General features: G+C 50.6%; 1 protein-coding gene across 2 annotated transcripts in view; it reads left to right on the top strand.

Annotated features, from left to right (window-relative positions):
* The first annotated feature begins 16,810 nt into the window (after nt 1-16,810).
* PTPRF (protein tyrosine phosphatase receptor type F) overlaps nt 16,811-18,954 on the top strand; it is an 85,947-nt gene continuing 83,803 nt past the window's right edge. For both annotated transcript variants that reach the window (XM_081225611.1, XM_081225610.1), the window contains exon 1: nt 16,811-16,984. The gene's annotated coding sequence lies outside the window, so the exon portion shown is untranslated. The remainder of the gene's footprint in view (nt 16,985-18,954) is intronic.

Below are 18,954 nucleotides of genomic sequence, written 5' to 3'. Positions count from 1 at the left end.
GACAGGAAATCCACACATTGAGAACTTCTCCCACCACACCCCTGCCAAGAGGATGCTTCTTGATCCCTGGTGGGATGCCCGAGCACGGGAGGAACTGTGCCATCCCAATTTTGGCCCTCCAGTTTCAGAAGACAACTATCAAGGTACCCCATTTCTAAGAGCGTGCCACTCTGAGTCCTCTCCAGATAGGCTGGTTGGGAAGCAATGTTGTACACGTAATGCACTGGCGCATCTGTCCCACTTTATTTGGATGTCCTCTGCCGTCATGGGCCAGAGGAGCCATGCCCTAATTAGCCCCAGCATCTGTTCCCTCCCCAAGGCCCAGTGTCATCATGCATGGACCTCAGTGCTGTGGGGCAGCCTTTTTGAAACAGTACCAACTGCTTCCACAGTCCATTTACGAGGCACACAGGATCCTGTGTGATACCCGATAATCGGGGCGATGTCCTAGAGTAGGACATTTGGGCCATAAGAGGAGCTTCATACCCTCCCTGCTAGAAGGACCCAATTCCCCTTCACTGTCAACCACAGCTCACTTCCTGGTAAAGCTCTTTGTTGACTCCCCACCTCCCTCTGGGGAGGCACAGCTGGGTTATGTAATTCAAGGTTGTAAGTACAGCTTCTGAGGGTTGCCCCAGGCTGTCAGCCAAGCCTCTTTTCCAGACCCCTTTGCCATTCCAAATGGCCCGCACTCCCTCATTAAAGATGGTCTCAGCGACCTGAGGACATGACCTTTGCAATGTAGCAGCTGCACCTTCAGAGCAGATGATAACAATACTGGAATTACAGGCCCCTGGAACTTCCATCCAGCTTACCTCTTCATACCCAATTCAGCACTGGAAAATGAGGCAGGTAGCAACCCATGCCAGGAAGGGTACACGATACTCATATTCCTTAAATGTATTCTTGGTAATCCACTTCAGCATTAAAAACTCTATAGTCTGTTTGGGCTTCCCTGGTGGCGCAGTGGTTAGGGGTCCGCCTGCCGATGCAGGGGACGCGGGTTCGTGCCCCGGTCTGGGGGGATCCCACATGCCGCGGAGCGGCTGGGCTCATGAGCCATGGCCGGTGGGCCTGCGTGTGCAGAGCCTGTGCTCCGCGGCGGGAGAGGCCACAGCAGTGAGAGGCCCGCGTACCGCAAAAAAAAAAAAAAAAAAAAAAAACCTCTATAGTCTGTTAATGGGGTCTTGGACCTCACTGCCAGGTGGGCTTTGATGAGCAGTGTCACGGTTTTATTATTCCCATAGACCCAATATTGCATCACCCTCCATCTTCTTGTCCTAGACCAAGGTTGTCTGTCTGCCTGGCATACTTTCCTGTAGGGAACCATCCCCTGTCTAATTCCATGTGGTTTAGGTAGCACTGAGCCCCACTCAGTCCCCAGTCCCAGAGCCCAGAGATGGGTATGTGACACAGGCCTGCAGATCATTCCATTTCACTAGCCTTAGTGATTAGTTCAGGGATGGGCACATAGCCAAGCTGGGCCAACCTGACACTTCCCTGAGAGTTTTCTGTCAGCTCCATCAAGAAAATGCTCCCTCCTTTTCTGAGAGTTCAAGCTGGAGCCACCTGTGGCCATTTCACTGTCCCCATGGAGGAAAAATTCTACAATAGAAGAGAATGAAGCCAACAAGTCAACTGAACCAGAGATCAAGTAGAGATGAGAGATGAAGAGAGACACAGACAGAGACAGAGAAAGAGAGCACTTTGATGACCATATTTGAGCCCCTGGACCCAACCATGTCTGAGTATCAATCCTTTGAGGAAATAAAATATTATAAGCCCCCAATCTCTTATTTCATGTATGTTTAAAAATGTAGTTGAAACAATAAATAAGAAATCTTGAGAGAATGAGAAGTTATTGCCATGAGGGCTTTTGAGAAGGCAAAGCATTGGGCTGGATATAATTTTTGTGTGGCAAAGATTAGGAGTAAGTTGAAAGGTACAAGGAATACATAGAGAGAAAGAGCGGGGGGAGAGGGAGGGAGGGAAAGAGAATATTAACCATATGGAGTTAAGATCTTATTTCAAATTACATTTATTCTTATTTTATATCTTGTCATGATGATATTGAGTAGTTTGTATGCAAGAAGCTCTCCTACAAAATTCTATTCTAACTACAATCGTTTATTGTTTTATAACCCTTAACCTTGAGACTATGATGCTTGTTTATTGTGGGAAATTGTACCTACTCATTGTAAGTTTGTTATAGGAAATTGAACTTTCCATCAACCTTGTAATATTTAACCTGCTGAGTATGACTTCAGTGCTTTTGTTTTATTTAAACCAACCACCAGTGTAAGTATAGTAGAGTTTCTTGTCATTTGGAAAAAGAATTTGTAAGTTTTTTCCCCCTTGTAGAAATTATGTAAGAAAAACAAGTACTAAGTATAGCCAACTCACATTAAAAACACAATGCAGAATTTAAACTTTTTCTTCCACACCCTGGACTTTTCAGTTACACAGACCAATGCATTGTACTTTCTCTGCCATGTGCAGTGGGAAGAATCGTGACTAATGTACCTTCCAAGGAGGAGTGGTGAGGGAGGCCGGTCAGGTGGGTCAGCAGGGTCACCCAGGAGCACAGAGTAGCTGATCCCTGGGGTTCTGAGTACCCTGCCCTCTTTCAGGGCCTGTGGCTACCCCAGATATTTAAGAGATTGCTGGGCATCGGCACTCTCCTTTGGGGCACAAGATTTGGTTAGTTTAGCTGTTCGGCTAACGACTGGGCTTCTGTTTCACAAAGCACCCTTTGGCTGGCTTCTCTTTGCCAAGTGGTATGTTCAGGCTGACAGGATTTTGATATGCAGAGCAGGGAAGGGGTAAAGTCAGGCTGGCAGGAGAGGCTGAAATGGGGATGGATGGGGGGAGAAGGGGTGAGTGTGGGTTCTGCCGTGAGGACAGGTGCTGAAAGAGTAAGGACCCATGGTGTGCAGAGACCAACTTCCTGTCCGGCAGAGGGTGGCGGAAGCAGTGGCTTCGGGAGATCCAGTCACGTGGGGGTAAATGGCTGGGTTTGACCGGAATTTTTTTACCCAATGGGTGGTACTTACCTGCATCTTGGATTAAATCATTCTTCTCAAACTCCAGAGTCCAACCTCACTCTGACTGCCAAGCTTGCAGATTTATGGCACCAAGAAATGAAGATTGATCAGGCCTGAGCTGTAATGAAGTTTGGAATCCCAACTCAAAGTCAGGGGGAAATTGTGGAAACCACTCTGAGATAGAAATGACAACTGTGGTGGCACGAGGTCCTCTCTGGGCCCATATCTGCCTTCCTGAAGCATGAGACATACAAAGTCCTGAGTGACCAAAAGGGCATGTGGCCATGTGACTCCTGATCAAAGAGACAAGAGCTCTTTGTACATAACAACACGCAGGCCAGGTGCCAAGAGGAGACTGCAATGGTGGTAGGAAAAGTCTTTCTTTCTTGATATTCTCCCAACCAACAGCCCCCATCTGCATTCCACTCCTACTCATCTGGAGTGAAACCACAGAACTGAACAACTGACAGCTTGAACCAGAGCTCAAGGAGGCAGGCTCCTGCACCAGGGAAGGAAAGACAAGACACAAACGGGTGAAGCCAGAGAAGAGAGAGACAGGGTTCAGGAGAGGGTTTTCTTCCTCCCAGTGTCAAGAGGGTGGTGGTTTTGGGTGCGCTGAGAGCCTGCACGAAAAGGCCCTTGCTGACTGCACTGCTATTAGGGTCCAGCCATTCTTGAAAGTTCTCTGGATACACTTTGTACAGATTGGAAGAAAAACTCAAGTCAGAAGTCAACAATGAATGATTTTATTGCTTTAGGTATGTGCCTTTTTCTGACTAATAGTACAGTTGTTTACAGTAAACTCTACTTCTCGCTCACTTCCACGTTTACAGAGTCGTGTGGAGTAGTGTCAGTGAAAACCATCCAGAAGTATCGACCGAGGCTTGCAACCCCACCATGCTACTGTTCACCCCAATGTTCCCCACTGTGGTATCCTAGGAGCGGTAAGGAATGTACTGAGGAACAAAGGGCATCCAGCAAGGAAGGAAGAAGAAGACAGACCCGGGGTGGGGGCGGCGGCGGGGTAGTGGGGAGCGAGAGGTTACAGTCACACCTGGCTCCGGAGTGGCTGGAGGGTATAAGTGTTGAACACGGATGGTTCAACCAGGCAGCCCCAGACAACGTCTAGGGGAGGCAGCCGTGCAGGGAGCTGTGTGCACATGTATGATCTGAGCACATCTGGAGCAACAGATGCAAAGTGTCCCTAAGGAAGCGTGTGATGATCCACTGCCATTCTCCAAGGCTAGGGCCAAAAGAAATGAGGAAGTATTGGTATGTGATGGAAATCACGAATCCTGTATATTTCAAGTTATTAGTGGTTTCACCAACATACGTGTGTAGTGCTATCTCACTGTGGTTTTAATTTGCATTTTCCTAACAACTAATGATGAGCATCTTTTTATGTGCTTATTGGCCATTCATATGCCTTCTTTGGTGAAATGTCTGTTCAATTCTTTGCCCATTTTTTAAAAATTTAATTTTATTTATTTTTGGCTGCACTGGGTCTTCATTGCTGCGCACGGGCTTTCTCTAGTTGTGGCAATCGGGGGCTACTCTTAGTTGCAGTGCGTGGGCTTCTCATTGCGGTGGCTTCTCTTGTTGTCTTGTATGGGTTGCGATATAGAATGTCAACACCCTTCCCCACAAGAATAATCTTTGGGAGGAGGTGCCAACTTGAGCATTACTGACCAACTTGCTGAAGGCTGCAGACATGACTTACAAGTTATCCTGGGGAACTGAATGGGGAAAGGGAAGGGATCTAGGGAGTTAGACCCCCATCCCGGTAGAGCAGGAAGGGATTTTCTGTGTTGCAAGGGGGAGTTGATGAAGGATGCAGTTCAGAGAAAACCTGTATAAAGGAGGGTAGGAGAGTGAAACCCTCATTTGATTCTTGAGATACTTTTCTCTGTGGTCTCAGGGAAAATCCCAGTTATTACCCAGCTATAATTTTTCTCTTTCTTCACTGTGTGTGTGTGTGTGTGTGTGTGTGTGTGTGTGTGTAGCATTAAATGATTCTTAGTAAATTTACAGAATTGTGCAACTATGGCCACAAAACGTTTCCATCACCTCGAAAAGAATCCTTGCGCTCATTTCTAGTCACTCCACATTCCCACCGGCAACCACTAATCTACTCTCTGTTTCTGTAGGTTTGTTTTTTCTGGACTTTTTATATACATGGATTCATATAATATGTGATCTTTGGCTTCTTTCACTGAGTATAATGTTTTTGAAGTTCATCTGTAGAATCTGTTAGTACTTTATTCCTTTTTATTGCCAAATAGTATTCTACTGTACGGATAGACTACGTTCTGTTTATCCATTCACCAGTTGATAAACATTTGGGTTGTTTCTACTTTTTGGCTATTGTGAATACTGCTGCTATGAGCTTTCACATATAAGTTCTGTGGACATATGTTTTCATTTCTCTTGGGCTGTTACCCTGAAGTGAAATTGCTGGGTCCATGGTAAATTTGTGTTAAGAATCTCAAACTGTTTTCCCAAGTGCTGCACTATTTCATGTTCCCACAAGTAATGTGTGAAGACTCTAGTTTCTCCACATCCTCAACACTTGTTACTGACTGTGTTTTTGATCACAACCATTGTAGTTGATGTGTAGTGCTATCTCACTGTGGTTTTAATTTGCATTTTCCTAACAACTAATGATGAGCATCTTTTTATGTGCTTATTGGCCATTCATATGCCTTCTTTGGTGAAATGTCTGTTCAATTCTTTGCCCATTTTTAAAAAATTTAATTTTATTTATTTTTGGCTGCACTGGGTCTTCATTGCTGCGCACGGGCTTTCTCTAGTTGTGGCAATCGGGGGCTACTCTTAGTTGCAGTGCGTGGGCTTCTCATTGCGGTGGCTTCTCTTGTTGCGGAGCATGGGCTCTAGGCATGCAGGCTTCAGTAGTTGTGGCATGCGGGCTCAGTAGTTGCGGCTCGCAGGCTCAGTAGTTGTTGCACACGGGCTTAGTTGCTCCGCAACATGTGGGATCTTCCCGAACCAGGGATCACACCCGTGTCCCCTGCATCAGCAAGCGGATTCTTAACCACTGCGCCACCAGGGAAGCCCCTTTGCCCATTTTTAAATTGAGTTATTTGTCTTATTATTGAGTTGTAAGAGTTCTTTACATTTTCTAGATACAAATTTTTTTATCGGGCATGAGATTTACAAATATTTTCTCCTAGTCTGTGACTTGTTTTCACTTTCTTTTTTTTTTTTTTAATCTTTTTTATTTTTGGCTACGTTGGGTCTTCGTTGCTGTGCATGGGCTTTCTCTAGTTGCAGAGAGCGGGGCTACTCTTCTTTGCTGTGCAGGGGCTTCTCACTGCAGAGCGTGGATTCTAGGTGTGCGGGCTTCAGTAGTTGTGGCTGGCGGGCTTAGTTGCTCCGTGGCATGTGGGATCTTCCAGGACCAGGGCTTGAACCCATGTCCCCTGCATTGGCAGGCAGATTCTTAACCACTATGCCACCAGGGAAGCCCATGTTTTCACTTTCTTAATGGTGTTTTCTGAATTGAAAAGTTTTAAATTTTTGTGAAGCCCAATTTATTTTTTCTTATATTGCTTGTGTTTTAGTGTCATATCTAAAAACTCTTCCTAACCCAAAGTCCTGAAGATTTACTCCTATGTTTTCTTCTAACAGTTTTATAGTTTTAGCTCTTACATTTAGGTCTATGACCCATTTTGAGTTAGTTTTTGAATATGGCATCAGACAAGAGTCTAAATTTATATTTTTGCATGTGGGTATCCAATTGTCCTAGAACCATTTGTTGAAAAGACAATCCTTTCCCCCATTGAATTGTCTTGGCATCTTTGTCAAAATCAATTGACCTAAATATAAGGGTTAATTTCTGGGCTTTCAAGTCTGTTCCATTGATTTGTGGGTCTATTCTTATGCCAATATCACACTGTCTTGATTACTGTCCTTGTTTTGGGGTTTTTTTTTTTTCAGCCTTTTCATATACTTCAATTTTATTTAACTGGGAGAATAGGCCAACCCCCTTCTCTTTCCCCAGATTGATATTAGCTCTTGGCAAGAATATAATTGAGGCGTCCTAAAATCAAGCCATCAAATCCTCGCTTGTGAAAATCACTGAGAAATCATTAAAGGGACTATGACCATATTCTTATTCAAACAAATCCCAAAGGGGATCAAGAAAGGAACAGACATTCTAGCCTTGCCACAATAATCGGATTTACTGATTCCCAGGGAAAAGGGAAGACACGATGCTAATTATGAGGCCATTAAGGAATTATTTCCTTTCTCAATATGGTTTTAGAATGTACTAGACCTAAGAAGTAAAATCTTTGAGCTATGGGTATGAATGTATTTGTTTAGCAACTTCAATATTCAAGGAAACCAGTACGGATATTGAATATTGAAAAGAATATTTTCATTTTATTTTATTTATTTATTTTTTGGCTGTGTTGGGTCTTCGTTGCTCTGCGCGGGCTTCTCTCTAGTTGTGGCGAGTGGGGGCTACTCTTTGTTGTGGTGCACGGGCTTCTCATTGTGGTGGCTTCTCTTGTTGCACAACACGGGCTCTTGGCACATGGGCTTCAGTAGCTGTGGCACGTGGGCTCTACAGCACAGGCTCAGTAGTTGTGGTGCATGGGCTGAGTTGCTTTGCGGCATGTGGGATCTTCCTGGACCAGGGCCCTTGAAGAAAAGAAACCCACCTTGAAGAATGGGAAGTAGAATGCCAAAGCCCTTCCCCACAAGAATAATCTTTGGAAGGAGGTATCAATTTGAGCATTACTGATCAACTTGATGAAGTCTGCAGGTATGACTCAGGACTTATCTTGAGGAACTGAATGGGGGAAGGGAAGAGATCCAGGGAGTTAGACCCCCATCCTGGTGGGGAAGGAAGGGATTTTCTCAGTTGCAAGGGAGAGCTGATGAAGGATGCAGTTTAGAGAAAACCTGTATAAAGGAGGGCAGGAGAGTGAAGTTAGCATTTGATTTTTTTTTCTTTTTTTTTTTGGCCATGCCATGTGGCATGCGGGATCTTAGTTCCTGGACCAGGGATAGAACCCCCACCCGCTGCAGTGGAAGCACAGAGTTTTCTTAACCAGTGGATGGCCAGGGAAGTCCAGCATTTGATTCCTGAGATACTTTTCTCTCTGGTCTCAGGGAAACTCCTAGTTATTACCCAGCTGTAACTTTTCTCTTTCTGCATTGTAATTCTTTTAAGCTGCCCTTCCCTGCATTAGAGCAAGTCACATATGGCAACTCAGCCTCATATAATGGTCTTGCAGAGAACAAAAAGGTGCCGTGGTGAAGGGGCAGGGGGCTTGCTCCACCTCCCACCTCTTTGTTGGGGTTCAAGGGGAGGAAGCAAAGTGTTCTTGAGTTATCTACATCCCAGGCTCCAGGTGGTGACTAGCATTATGAGATGTGATCCCCTGCAGAGCTTAGAAGAACATTTAAAATGGTGCACCAGCTTCTAATGGAACAACTCAAGGGAGGTCTAAGACTGAACCTTCTACTTCTCTGTTTATGTTAGATGAAACCTCTGAAGGGAGCACTGGGGAGAGGGGAACTTCTATGTAACATTTTAAAATGTATTCATTTATTCACAAATATAAGAAAGTCCTACTATGTACCAAGCATCTTATATTACATGTTTTTAATGACACCCAAGCCCTTTCAGAAAGAAGGTAGGGTAGAGAAAGAGGGAAAAGCACTCAATAAATCTTGGTTGAATCATTGAATTTCAAGAGCCAGATGGCTTGAAACTTAAATGAGCAGGAATTTTTCTGAGAGGCTGAAGGAATATGATCTGGGAGTGGCTTTTGTGAGAGGGAAGGCTCTGCCCCGGCCTCTTTACTCTGCACTAGTGGAGAATGGCAGCTTCCCTGGAGATAGTTGCTGGGTCCTCAGTGGGCAGGAATTGGAGGAAGGACTTCTGAAGAGGCTGAGGGTATACAGAGGGCTACAGGGGAAGGCTGGGGAGGGAGCAGTGAAAAGTTGGATGAGGGGGGACGAAGTGCAGAAGGAGGTTGATGAATGATGAAGCTGGCTCTCATTCAGACAGTAGCTGAGGATTACCAGGATATGGGACCCAGTGGGATTAGCTTTTTTTTTTTTTTTTGCAGTACGCGAGCCTCTCATTGTTGCGGCCTCTCCCGTTGCGGAGCACAGGCTCCGGACGCGCAGGCTCAGCGGCCATGGCTCACAGGCCCAGCCGCTCCGTGGCATGTGGGATCTTCCCGGACCGGGGCACGAACCTGTGTCCCCTGCATCGGCAGGCGGACTCTCAACCACTGCACCACCAGGGAAGCCCGGGATTAGCTTTTAAATGGTCCTCCAAACTTATGCTTTTAGAGGCTTGATTATGCTAATTCTAATAATCATCAAATACCTTCTATTTTCAAGAACCTGTGATGTGAAGCGCAGATGAAGCCCTTTACAAACACAATTTTATGTCATTTTTACAATGCTGCAAAGTAAGTAGTATCCCCTTTTTACAGAAGAGGAAAGTGAGGCTTAGGCAGAGAAGTAATTTGCCCAAGACCAGATAGCTAGTAAGTGCCACAGGTATAATTCAGACCACGTCTGTATGTCTCCAGATGCCAGCCTGCCCCTAGCAACTGGTCTGTCCTGACTGGGGCGAGTTCAGCCTGGGACATCCAGTGTCATTGGCAGCTTGTGGGGAGCCCTTGGAAACATGGAGGTGTCCATGATATACACCTGTGCAGCTCCAAGCCCCTGGTCAGAAGCCCCCACTACACTTACTTTTTTTATATTTATTTATTTATTTGGCTGCACCGGGTCTTAGTTGCGGCATGTGGAACCTTAGTTGCCACGTGCGGGATCTTCTTTGCGGTATGCGGGATCTTTAGTTGTGGCAGGTGAACTCTTAGTTATGGCGTGTGGGATCTAGTTCCCTGACCAGGGATCAAACCCAGGCCCCCTGCCTTGGGAGCACAGAGCCTTAGCCACTGGACCACCAGGGAAGTCCCCCACGACGCTTATGAATCCCAATGCCCACATGGCCTGGAACCCCCATGAACTCCACTCACCTCCCACACAGGGTGAGGGGCTCAGAGAGATATGTATGTAATATAATTACATATGGAAGAAACAGGACACAGTACGAATGTGTAACAAACAACCCTGACCTACATCAGGGGAGGTTGCCCCAAGGAAATGATGCTTGAGCGAAAAGTGAAGAATGAATTAAAAAGTGAAGTGATGGAGTAGAAAAGTCTTCTAGAAAGAATGTGCAAAGGCCTGGTGGTTGGGATGAGTGGGGGCACATATGTGTGTTTGAGGAACTGAAAGGAAGCCAGTGCAGCTGGAGGGCACTGAGCAGTGGGGAGCAGGGACCATGATGCTGGACTGGTGCTGGAAGGCGGGCAAGGGGAGGGCGTTTTGTACTTGTTAATGGGTTGGCTCTTTATCCCAGGAGCAATGGGAAGTCATTAGAAGGTTTTAAAAGGGGAGTGAGTGACCTGATAAGACTGGATAAGGACAGGGCAGACACAGTAGGATCAATTAGGAGCCTCTGTAGGAATCCAGATAAGAGGTAACAGTAGATTAGAGAGATGCTTTGGAGGTAAAATTAACAGGATTTGGTGATGGTTCCTAGGATTCTGGCTTGTCTGTTAGATGGACAATGGTACCATACACTGAGAAAGAGAACACTGGGAAGGTGAGAGAATGAGGACCATGAGTTAGGTCTCAGACGTGTTGCGGTTGAGGTCCTCTGAGAAATGGAGGTGGAGATGATGAAGCCATTGGCTAGATTCCTGCTGGTCGGGAGCTTAGACAGGAAGTTCTCCAGGCTGGAGACATAAAGGTGTGAATCATCAACAGATGAATGGTAACTGAAGCTATAGCATGGATGAGATCACCAGGGAGGGTCCACAGTGAGAGGGGGAAAGGCCTAGGAATGGGCTTAAGGAACACCAGCATTTAAGGGAGGAGGGTGACCCTGCAAAGGAGACTGAGAAGGAGACCAAGGAGTTAAGAGACAAACCAGGAGGGTATGGTGTCAAGGGAGTCAAAGAAGCTAATGTTCTAGGAGTTGAATAATCAGGAGGTATAATAAGATGAATACTGGGAAAGATGCCCATCCAGTTTTGAGACATGGAGGTCCTAGCTCAAATATCATGTTTTGGGGAAGTTGTGGAAGATGAAAGCAATATAAGACTGAATGTTGGAGTGGACAGGAATGCCCAACGGCCAACAGTGGGGGAGGGAGCCAGGGTTAAGGTAGCAGGGGCAGGTTGGTGGGAAGGAGAGCTCAGAGAGGGAGAGGATAATGGATAGAGAAGCCGCAGGGGCGAGGGAGTCAAGGATGGGCAGCAGCCCTGGCCTGAGATAGGAGGAGGGGTGCTTCCTCTGAGGCGGCAGGTGTAGGCAGATGTGTGACTGTGTTAGTAGGAAACTGGGTGGCGGGGGTGGGGGTGGGGGGTGGGGGTTCCTGTCTGTGGCTTTAATCCTGTAAAGGAGCAGTCGAGGTCACATCTGCTGGCAAGGAGGAAATGGGCTGGTTGGAGGCTTAAAGAGAAAACGGCGAAGGCTGAAAACAGCCACTGCAGAGAGGGGGGTTACAAGCTGATGGGAGAAATATGTCGAGGGCCCATATGCAGTCAGCAGCTATGATTTATGGGAACATCACTCTGACCTGTGGAGTTCCTTGGCTGTTTGAGCACAGCACAAGAATGCAGATAGGAGGGCTCATCCGGAGCTGGGGGCTTGCCAGACAGACACGATCAAAAGGCAGAGAGGCAGAGGGGCTCGGGGTATTGACGAGAGTCTTATTAAAATGTTAGGCCTTGACATCCAGGTGGGACAAGAAGAAAAGCAATGGAAGGAGAGAGCAGATGCACTAGGAGAACACAAAGAGGGCCACGGTGGAGAGGTCTGAGGAGTCCCAACAGTTATCTCATCTTGAGGTCACCTGAGCAGGTGGTGCGGTGAGGGACAGGACGAGGCCCAGCAGGTGATGGTGTGAACAGGCGACCCAGTGGCCTGAAGATGGGGATTCGACAAGGAGGTCAGGAGCTGGTCTGTGTGTGCTGACACTGAAGGGACTGAAGTAGTAAAGGCCACTGAGAGGTCCACTAAGTTGCAAACAGGCAAGGTCGTTGGATTGGGCAAAAGGGAGGTGAATAGTCATCATGTCAAGAGCAATTTCAGAGGGGTGTTGGTCCCGAAAGCTGTGTCATAGTGGGCTGAGTGTGTACAGGAGACGGGAAGGGGGAGGCTCCCTGTGTCAACAGCTCTTGGGTTTGCTGTGAAGGAGAACAGAGAAACGCTCCATCTCTCCCACTCTGGACAGGCCGGTGGGGCCCAGGGAGGGGACTTTTTAGGATGGGAGAGACTTGAGCATGACTGCAAGTTGATGGGAATGGTACAGTAAAGAGGAGGCAGGTGGGGTCAGCCCCTGCCGTGGCAGGGCGCATCTCAGGAGGGAGAGAGAGAGGAAGGAGTAGATGGGGTGGATTTGTGGATTTGATAGTGGGGGATGGAGGTGTCCTCCCCGGTAGCCTCTGTTTTCTCAGAGAAGCTTGAGGGGACGTCATCAGCAGAGTGTTCTATTGAGACATTAACTCCTGTCTCATTCACACCCCCCCGCCCCCCACATAGTGACTCACCAGGAAGGAGTGAAAGGCATTAGCCAGGCATTTGTGTTCTAGGGTCTGGGCCTTTTCCCTCCCACTCCACACCTGAGATGGTACACAGACTGTTTTGCGGTGCTGGCGTCTGAGTTCTTTCTGACAGGCTGAGAGGGAGAACATCACCGTGTCTTAGGGAGTTGATTCTCCATCATTGAAGAGAGGGGCAGGAGGACGGGCATTCCTCGTCCCACCCTGGCATGCACCCCTCTCCCCCCAGGAAAATGGCTGTGTGTGACTGCAAATGCCAAGGTCTAAGGGCTGCAACTTTGAAGGTCTACGGGAGAGACCCCCATAAAGAGCCAGGGATGGGGGAGTGGCCCTGAAGATGGGGGACAAATAGTGGGAGGCCCACAGCAGGGACGACTAATGTCTGCAACGGCAGCGCTGGCCTGAAATAGACCTCAACCTTTCTCTGCAAAGAGGAGCACAGACTGAGCATATTTGGGGCTGTGCAAGCCCCTGGCATTCTTGGACCATTGGAGGGAGGTGAAGGAGAGCTGTGAATGATATGGAATTCTCACAGATCTGCTGGGCAGGGACTCAAGCTGAATTTAATTTGATTTAGACCAACTAAGAGATGACTAAGAGTTGTATTTACGTCATGAGTTTGAGCAGTGTCCAGTGGGCCTGGGGCCTGGACAAAGGGTGAACAGTGAGTGGGAGCTGACATCTGGCTCTCCCCTCACCCTGCCTCCTGGGGCTGGAGCCCGACAGACGTAGATCTACCATGTGGTAGCACTCGGCCTTCACAGATGAGCACAAGGCCGTCCCTCCCCGCCAGGCCCAGGGGCAGAGCAGCGGGTCAAGTCCACATGGACCCCGAGCTCAGAGTTTGGCAGTCTGGACAGAGCCATGGCTCCTCTCTTTCCACGGCTCTAAGGCATTCACAGGCCCAGCCACCTGAGGCTCTTGTCTGTGTGGCCCCAGGGCCTGGGCCTCTGGTTCCTTTACTTCGGCCTTGTGCCCAGTTCCAGGTGCTGGGCATGCTGAGATCTGGGCAGGCTGCTTGCAGCCAATCTCACGCCCCACCTCAGCAAACACCTGACCACACGTGGTACTGAAAGCTGGGTGAGCAGGGTGCTAGAGACCAATGGCTTGAGATTCTGAGAACCCTCTGTCCCTGTGAGGGTTGAAGCAGGAGGCTGGTTGGCCCAGCAGTGAGTGGGTCTGCTGACTTCAGCTATAGGAGTGTAAGGCCCCTGGCCCACGGGCTTTCCAAGTATTTAGGTCACAGATTAGGCAGTGCTGGACAGAGGGAACTAGGCTGCCAGAGCTGCAGACCCACTGAGGCCCAGGCTGCAGGCACACAGGTCAGCAAACACCACAAGCCCCTCTCAGGGCATGCCAGGCCAACAGAAGCCCCAGGTGTGGACGAGCTCTGAGGCTTGGTCAGGGAGCTTTCCCCTCCTGGTCACGTATGTCTGATGGTCCCTGAGCACAGAAGAGGAAAAGCTATCTTTTTTATTCCTTTAACAAATATGTACTGAGCACCTTTTGTGTATCTGGGCCCAGTACTGGCCCCGGGATATGGCAGTGGACAAGGCAGGCTCATTCCTCCTGCCCTGCCCTCAAGGAACCCACAACTTATAAGGTGTGGGGCGGGGGCGACAGACAGAGATACTGATGGTGGTGACACCCAGTGTTTAGAGTTTGGGCAGGCAAGTTCTCAACTCAGCCAGGGGTTAAAGGTGGCTCCCTGGAGGAAGTGATGGTTCTAAATAGGTGCCATTGGTTCCAGGGTACTGACGCTACTCAACACAGAGTAAGTCTTAAGGGGCGTTTTTTTATGACTATGTGTGAGAGACTTTATGACCAACTTGATTTTGTGTGAACCAAAACCCAAAAGTCAGAAGCTCTCTGTCTCTGTCTCTCTCCCATCTCTTCCCCTCCCCGCCCCCCCACCCCTTCTCTCTCCATCCCCGACTCCTGCCCATCTCCCTCTGGGATGATCTCTAGTCCCTTTTTACATTTCAAGATTTGCAGACTGCATTAGATGAGGGTGCAGGAGGGAAGGTGCCCTGTTTCTGGCCCAATGACTGAGTGAATGAGGTGTTGCCGCCTGAGATGGGGCTGCTGGAGGCCAGCAGATCTGGGGCAGGAGAGAGGGTGAATTCAGTTTACCTGACGAACATCCGGGGAGTGATCTAGAGAAGACTCTTGGATATATGGGTCCTGAGCTCAGAAGAGAGGCCCACACTGGAGACAGAGATTTGGAAGTCATCAGCATTTGGTTGGTGGTGGTAGAGATGTTCCAAGGGACAGGAGGCAGAGGGGAAGAAGGGACGGCCTAGGATAGACCTCGGGAGGAGCAGGAGACGGTAAGAGATTGAGAAACGGTAGCCAGGGAGGAGAGTGTAGGCCATTGAAGCCAAGAGGAGATGTTTTCACGAGTCAGCAATGAGCAGGTATCACTGGCCAAAAAGCATACTTTTTTAAATTTAGAAGAATCCCACCCCCCGAAAGCCTAAACCCACTCCAATACTGAAAAACAGGCCAAAACGTCTAAAGATGCACAAAATTTGCAATGCCTCCTCCACAGTACACCAAAATTACCAATGGATAAAAAAACCACGGACTAGGAATGTTCATTTTTGATCCGTTTGTCGTCCGGAATCCGGATCTAATTGCCCAGAATCACTGGAGCCAGTCCCATCCCCTTCTCACACACCAGGGGGCGCACACGCACCGTTTCTAAATCCAAGTCCAGGGCAAATGCAGGCCGTGAATTAGGTGATAACCAGAACTTGACCCCTCAGCCCAGATCCCTAGACCCCCATCTCTATCCCTGCCCTGCACATTACACTGTGATCCCCAAGTCCAGATGCCTCAACAATCCCCAAACTTTCTCACCTAACCTCCAGACTCACAGTGGTATCACAGAGACTCCATAGACCAGAGATCCCATAGGGGTCCTCACCTTACCTAGGGCAGTAGGGGTAGGCACCCCGTCTTTCATGAGGGGGGCAAGCAGGAGACAGCTGGTGTGGCACGGACTGGACGATAGGTCTGGGGCCAGAGGCTTTGGTGCCAAGGTGTGGCTCTTGGTTTGGAGCTCACCAAGTTCCTGAGTTAGGACTTGGAATAAATCTTCAGGTAAGTTATTAGTTTAGCCCAGAAATTTATAGGGTCAGCATCTGAGTTTGGTATGAGGAGTCAGAAACTCAATACTGAGGTTTATATCAGGCTTGGGGGACATTATCAAGTCCTGAACTCAGGGGCCAACTCACAACGTGACTCGGGTTCACAGTTGGAATTGGTGTAGATATTGAGGTGTTGGCCAGGCTCTGGGGTTGACATCGGGTCAGAGAAGTAGAGAGTGAGTATGGAGATTGAGTGGAGTTGTGTGGAGTTTCTGCAAAGCCAGTCTCATAAATCTTGGGTTCCAAGATTACCATTAGAGGTGAGTCAATGTAGGGTCTTAAATGGGCCCCCATATGGATGAGGTTTGAGGTCAGTATTTGTATTAGGGTCCTTTTCTGATGACTCAATCCCAGTTCAGAAAGGGTGTTGGTGTTGACCTGGGATTAGGACTGCAGTATTAGAGGTTTATGTAAGGCTTGGGGTTCAGAAAAGAGTGCTGGGGTCCATAAGAAGGGAGCCATTGGACTTCAGGGTTCATACAGGGATCAGGGCTCAGCGTTGGTACCGGGGTCCATTTAAGGACCAGGGTTGGTGATGGGGTCACTATCAAGTAGAGGTGATAAAGGAGTTTAGAGTCAGAATTGGTATTTGAGGTCAATATAGGGGTTCGGATTGAAATTATTACTTGAGCCAATTTCGGGGCAGATTTAGGGGTTTGGACTTACTATTGAGTTTGGGGGTGGGTCTGGTCTCAGGGAATGGGGTCCTAGAGTAGTATCAGGTTCATATTTGGATTGGGGAGCCTCTAACAGGATCCGGACTTCGTATGGGAGTTTGGGTCTGTCCATGCTCATTTTGGGGTTCCGGTTCGGTCCTGGAGACCGCGTCGGTTTAGGCTCGCTCGGGGTTGGGTTGAGGCCTCGTCGGGCCTACGCGTCTCAGCCGCTCTACGAGCGAGAGTGCACGAGGGGAGGGGCGGCGCCGGGGACGCGCACGGCAGGGGCAGGGGCGCGGGCGCGCGGCTGGAGCTGGCGCGGGAGCGACGGGAGCGGTGGCGGCGGCGGCAGAGGCGGTGGCTCCGGCTCCGGCTCCGGCTCCTACTCCAGCTCGGGTGGCTGTGGCGGGAGTGGAATTCGGTGGCGGTGGCGGCAGAAGAGGAGAGGGAGCAGCGGCCCCAGCGGCTTGGGGGGGACATGCGGACCGACGGCCCCTGGATAGGCGGTGAGTGACCCCCGGGCCCCCTTCCAGTCCCCTCCGCATCCGTCCTTTCCCACTCCCCCGCCCTCTCTCCGCGTCCGCCGAGCGGAGCTGAGGGCGGTCCCGGGGGGCTGGGGGTGCCGATTAGGCCGGGCCGCGCCCCCACCTGCCGCGCCCGCAGTCTCGGCTAAGCACCCCCCGAAGCCCGGCGGCTCCTCCCCGCGTTACCCCGCGGCAGACGCGCCCCCCCCACCCTGCCGCCGGCTGGCTAGCTCCCCACCGCCCCTCGCCGCCTTTCCCTTCCTCCCCCTTTCCCCCTCCCTCTCGCCGCACCTGAGCCGCAGCCCGCGCCCCCCCACCCAGCGCAAAGTTTCCCTTTTGCATCCGTGTTCCCCCTCCTGGGTCCCGCCTCGTCTCCCCCTACTGCTGGCACGGACGCGCTCCGGGGGCGGCCCTCAACCTCCCTCAGCCACCCCAGCTCCGGGCGGGTCCAGGCCGCGCCCCCGCCTCACAGGCGCCCCCTCCCAGCCGGCGGGGAATCCGCAGCCGCCGCGCCCCCGTCTCCGGCTCGGGCGCACGTGCGGTCCCGGGGTGCGCGGGACGCGAGTTTGCAACCCCCCACCCCGCGGGGTCGCCGGCGCGGGCTGGGGAGGGAGGGGCCGGGCCGGGCTGTCCCCGCCCCCACCCGGGTGCCACGACCCGAAGGCCTTGGAGCGACCTGTCCCGTGAGGACGTGTCCACTCGGACCCGCTCCGGAAAGTTCACTCAGTCGCCGCCCCGCGTCCCGTCCCGTGCTGGTGTGTGCCGCGGTCCTCATCGCTGGCCCACGATCCTGTCTCCGCTTCTTTCTCCGTTTCCCTTCGTGTGTCAGTGTCTCTCTGTGCCCTTCCACGTCTCTGTATCTCTGTCTCCCTGTGTCACGGCCTCCCAGTCTTATCCCCACTCCACCCCCTCCCCCGCCCCAGTAATCCCGGAGTCTCTCAGCTGGCTGCGACTCTCTCGGGGTCTCCCTGTTCTCTCTCTCTCTGGGTCTCTCTGTTCTTTCTCCCGGCTCTCTGTGCTCTTTGCCGGGTCTCTGTGTTCTTTCCCCGGGTCTCTCTGTGCTCTACCCGGGTGTCTTTTCTCTCTTCCCAGGTCTCTCTGTGCTCCCTCCCCCATCACTGGGTCTCCCTTCCCGGGTCTCTGTCGTGTCTCTCGCTGGTCTCTTGGTGTCTCTGTCTCCCACTGACTGGAGTCTCTGCCGCCCCTCTGCTGGCTGGCCTCGTCACCGTTTCTCTGGAATGCTGCCCCTCTGGTTCTTCCACCCCAGGGTGGGGGAGGGGCTAGTTTTTCTTCCGTTTTCAACACCCCCCCCCACCCCCAGTGCAGGGCCCCGAGTTGGAGCAGGTTGGTGGGTGGGAGCCCGGTACCTGTCTGAGCTGTGAAAAGGAAGGGAGGCTGCTGGCAGGAGGGGAGGGGGGAGGTGGTCCTCTGGATTCCCCTGGGGGCAGCGGGGCAGGCCTGGGAGGCTGGACTGCTGCGTGCTGGTGATGAAGGCTCCACTTCGGCTCCTGAGCAGATGGGGGCAGGGATCCAGAGTGACCTGGTGTGGGATCTGGCCAGACAATCCTGAGAAGTGCGTTGGGGTGTGAGGCCTGGAGAAGGATCAACGGCTGATGCTTCCAGGGGGATCCTCAATGGTGAGGGATCCCTTGAGAAGGAAGGAGATCTGCTGAGGCATCCTTTGAGAGGCATGAGGGATCCATTGGGATCCATTGCAGGGTTCTGTCAGAAAATCTCGGGAAATTCTATGCTTGGCTTCTTATCAACGCTTGCTTCAGGAAGCAAGAAAATCCGCGTTTTTCACTGATTACATGAATGAGCCCAGGGCTTCAAGAAGGAGCAGGTGTACCTCCCCAGGCGCAGCCCTCCACATCCGCAGCCCCAGGCCTAGGCCACACACTCACACCCCTCTCATTTCCACACTCAGCTCACCCTCCCACCCCTCACCCCCA

Source organism: Mesoplodon bidens (assembly GCF_964165515.1).
Source record: "Mesoplodon bidens genome assembly, chromosome: 2".
NCBI lineage: Eukaryota > Metazoa > Chordata > Mammalia > Artiodactyla > Ziphiidae > Mesoplodon > Mesoplodon bidens.
This window is presented reverse-complemented; position numbering and strand designations above follow the sequence as displayed.